Source organism: Oryzias melastigma, linkage group LG17 (assembly GCF_002922805.2).
Source record: "Oryzias melastigma strain HK-1 linkage group LG17, ASM292280v2, whole genome shotgun sequence".
Lineage (NCBI taxonomy): Eukaryota > Metazoa > Chordata > Actinopteri > Beloniformes > Adrianichthyidae > Oryzias > Oryzias melastigma.
This window is the reverse complement of record NC_050528.1, coordinates 1,169,777-1,174,309: the sequence shown is the minus strand read 5'-3', so window position 1 is coordinate 1,174,309 and position 4,533 is coordinate 1,169,777. Positions and strand designations below refer to the sequence as shown.

Genomic DNA, 4,533 nt, shown 5'->3' with positions numbered 1-4,533 from the left:
TCTCGGACCAGTCGATATAGATGTGGGACAGGATTGAGTCGGCGCCGCCTCAGGGACTTATCAGTGACAGGAGTCTATTACTTCAGAGCGGGAGAGTAAAGGAAGCTGCTTTAAATTGCAAATGTGATCCTGCAGACTTGCCTGCTATGCAAACTTTGTGATGTATTAGAGGACACCTGGGAATAGCTGCCAGCTGCACAAAGCAAAACCAGGAAAAAAAAGTCCATTCAGTGATAAAAACCCCCAAACACTGCATTAGCCTTTAAAACAAGATCTGCACTTTCTGAGGAACTTCTTCTCATTTCAGAGCGAGCTCTGCGTTTGCAGCTTTAATCCCACTGGGAGCTCATCGTTTCAGCCTGAAGATCCACTCAAGAGTAATGAGTACAAGGTGTTATTTTTCTCTCTCCTCCCTTTTATTTGCTGCATGTCTGAGTTCAGGCAGGGACGTGATGTTCTGACTGACTCAGAAGATGCAGTCCTGCAGCAGGAAGAGCACTCCCAGCCTCCTGATTAATTCAGCCGCTGCATCCAGCTTGATGTTGTTGCCCGTTTCCCTCCTCTGTTAGCAAAGAGCCAAGTGGTGATTTTTAAACCTCCTGCAGGGACTGGAAACGCTAAAAACATTGTCCAAACCTTTTAGTGCGCTCTGACATGCACTTCCAGCGCTCTGGTTTCCCAGGGTTTGATGGCATCACCGTTTCTCACTCGCTCCCAGGCTTTTCTGTGAATAAAACAACAAACGGCGTTTGGATTAAAGTGTGCGGCGTGCATCATTTAGACTGGAATGTGACTGTACGGTAAATAAGTCAGCAGTCAGTGGAGCTGAACTGAAACACGGCCAAAGAGGCTCATTAATGCTGTTTCAGGGAGGATTTCACGCTAAATGAAAGCATAGATAGAGCTGTTCTGCCTTCCTTTAAGGTCCAAGCGCTTCACACTCACATTTACCCACAAAACTCTGATGCTGACACCATATAACCACCAGGTGGAACGTGGGCTTCAGCGTCTTTCTCGAGGACACTTTGCTGGGATTCAAACCTGTGACCTCCGATCAGAGGTGGACCGCTCTACCTCTGCACCCCGGCGGCCTCATCTCCAGTACACAAACACATCCAAAGCAGGTTTACGTTTTTGTTCCGACTGTAAAACTTTACTGACGTTAAGGTGAGGCTCCGCCTCCCAGACACAGGGTCTCCTCTGATTGGGTCATTTCTCAGGATATAATATTAGATTCCAAAAGAACCTCTTTAAGCGGTGTGATTGTTCGGGTACCCGATCTGCTCCTCCCCATGAGCAGCAGCGCAGACACATCTATGAGTTTCACCAAGGAATGCTATTAGGTACTGTAGCGCCCCCCAGTGTCCTGCTGGTAAATCACACTGTGGGATTTCTTGATACTGGGGATCCAGAACACCCTGCAGCTGACTGGTGACCTGCTGAGGAGGAACCTCACCTTCATCTGACAGTAGCTGGGACAGGCTCCAGCAACGCAAAAGGGATTCAGTGGGCTCTAAAGATGGATGGATGGATGGATGATAGATGGATGGCCAGATGGATTCTAAGCTCTGCAGTAGAGAACATAACCTGCGGCGTTCCCCAGGGTTCTGGACTTGGCCCTATTTTATTCATTTTATATTTGATTCCTCTTGGCAAACTTATTAATCAATTCAGCCACATTTCTTTTCATTTGTAAGCGGATGATATCCAGCTCTAATGTTCTTTCACGGAAAATGATAATTACAAACTACAAAACCTGTTTTTTTTTACAAGCATTAAAACATGGCTGTGTAATAATCATTTAGTCTTGAACACCCAGAAAAATGAGACGTTGATTTTTGCCCCAGAAAATAAAACTCCTCCCATTAGACAACACCTTTGGTCTCTGAGCTCTTCTGTCCAATCAAGTCTCAGAAATCTTGGGGTGTTGTTTGATAAGTCCATGTCCCTGGAGGTCACTCAAAACAGAGAATAAAAGACTGTTTTTATCATCTAAGAAATGTGGCAAAATTAAAAAAGTATCTCGTCTGGATCAGACGTAGAAACGATTATTCAGGCTTTTATTTCTTCTCATCTAGATGACTGTAACTCTCTTTTTACCTGTTTTAACAAACGCTCCCTAAACCGTCTTCAGCTCGTCCAAAACTCTGCAGCGAGGCTTTTACCAGGAACCAGTAAACAGACACACATCACTCCACTACTGTCAGCATACATCTCTGACCTTTTAACCCCAGACTCTTTCGGCCCGGTCCTTGTGGTCTTCCAACCAAAATCTATGGACCATTCCAAAAACCCACTTAAAGCCTCGAGGAGATGTCTCCTTCCAAGGTGTTTCTCCTCGTCTGTGGAACTCCCTCTCAGATCGACTCCGTTGATGTTTTAAATCCCAGGTCAAGAGGTTTTTATTCAGGAGAGCATAAACACATCTAAAGCATGGAATCATGGGAACTTAGAAAAGATCTGAAGGTCAAAAATACAGACAAATGATTCTGAATAGAGACAATTAAAAGCCTCTGTTTCCATGGAAACGGATGTCATGTTGATGAGGAGAAAGTGACATCAGAGTGAAGCCTGAACTCCTCCATTTCTGATAGAAATTAACCATTAAAAGTTCTGAAACTGACGTTTTGTAACCTGTAAACACAGAAACAAAAATAATCCGTTTTAAGCAGGTTTGTGTTTAAAAATGGTTTCTGAAGAATCCTTTTTTCAGTCATTTTCTTTTGAAAAACGTTTAATTCTAAAAATGTAGGCCTGATTCTTTGCAGTTTTTTGCATTAAAACTGATGTCAGACCATAAATCCTCCAGCTGTATCTTATAATGAACACAGACTTTATTTCTTCACTTTTTCACAGATTCAGTGATTACTGAGACCAACATTTGCTGCAGCAGCAGAATCTGGACGTCAACCACAACAGTTTAGAGTCTGTTCTCAGCAGAACATGTCATGATGAAGATGCTTTACCTTCTGAAGTCCTGATGCTCCTGTTGGAGGAGCAGATCTCTGCTTCAGCCACAAAAGTAAAACTTCTTAATCAAACTGCTTTCACGGTTGCTCTTAAACCATGATGTTCTGCAGGTGAAACACTTAGAATTCAGAAGATGTGATCATTTTCAGGACACGTTCAATCTACAAAAAAAAGAGAGGACAGAAATGACCCAGAAAAGCATCTTTATTGACCTTTTTGAGTTTGTGATGATGTAAAAGTGTTACATTAAATTCCTTTTTTAAATATAACTCAATATTAAAACACTCTGTCTCAATGGGATTCACACGGTAAATGTCCAAAAACATAAAATTAATAATAAACAATAGCTGGTCTCATGCCCCCAGCTGGACAACCAGACCAGCCAGAGGCGAGGTCCACAGGAACAGGAGCACAGACGATCCACCAGGAATCTGAAATCTCTCAAGAGGAACAACACGTGAATCACACTGCACCAAACAGAAGCATGGAGAGCTAAATGAACATCAGTGTTAAAGAGAAGAGAGGACAGAACAGAGAGCAGCGTACCACAGTGTTGAATATCTATTGTGTTTTAGTTTTGTTTGTTTGCTTTTTTCTGTAAATGTTCACATTTACATCCATAAACCTCCTCTTTGGTCTTCCTCTAGACCTCTTTCCTGCAGCTCTAGACTCAGCATCCTTCTACCAATATATTCACTGTCTCTCCTCTGAACATGTCCAAACCATCTCAGTCTGGCCTCTCTGACTTTATCTCCAAAACCTCTAACATGTGCTGTCCCTCTGACTTTTTGAAGCAGTGAAACAGCTCTAAAGCAACATTTTCATGAAGTTGAAACTTTTCTCATTTCTAATCATCTTTTAAAAGATTAAATTAACATAAACATGTTGTGTTCTGGTTCTGCATCCTCGGGTTTGGATCTTCTCTGGACTTTCTTCATCTCTCAGCTCCTGTCGGACCGTTTAGAAAATGCCGCATCAGCAGCTCCTCGCTGGACTTTGTTGTCGTGTTCTTCTTCCTCTTTGCTCTCCTGAGCTGAAGGATCACACCTGAACTCTTCAGACTGACCTCATGTTGACCTGCAGCAGTGACAGGAGTTTGCAGTCAGACGATGGTGGATGTTCTAGTGAGAGTTTGGTTTGGATCGTACTTTAATCGCTCGTCTGAGGACCAGAGCTGCAGAGGGAACTTTCCTGAGTTTCTATGGTTTCTCGTCTCCGAGTGCTTTTGTTGCTGCAGCTGATTACCGGATGACAAAAGCAGAAAAGGATGTTTGTGAGCGGCGCTCTGCCAGCAACAGGTTGGTAATTTTGAGCCCACTCCCACCTCTCCGTAACAAAGACGCCGGCTTGTTAACTTTCCCTCCAAACGCGTGCACGTCTCCGACGGAGAGAAGAAGGGAGGCTGAATTAAAAGGTGGAGAAGAGTCAGCGGCGGGAACATAAACAGGAAGGCTGCTGCAAATGAGCTCGGAGGAAGAACTGCTGAGGTAACGCTGGGCCTCCTGCTAATGGGGAGGGTTCTGCTGAGGAGCTGTTACTGTCAAAGATGAAGAAGATGCTGAG

General features: G+C 43.8%; 1 long non-coding RNA gene across 1 annotated transcript; it reads right to left on the bottom strand.

The window, feature by feature from the left end:
* Nucleotides 1-485: 485 nt before the first annotated feature.
* On the bottom strand, nucleotides 486-2,423 carry LOC112147855. The gene is made up of 3 exons (XR_002919542.1): nucleotides 2,222-2,423; nucleotides 637-724; nucleotides 486-562 (listed from the first exon to the last, which is right to left on the bottom strand). It is a non-coding gene; the product is annotated as an uncharacterized LOC112147855 (long non-coding RNA).
* Nucleotides 2,424-4,533: the final 2,110 nt, after the last annotated feature.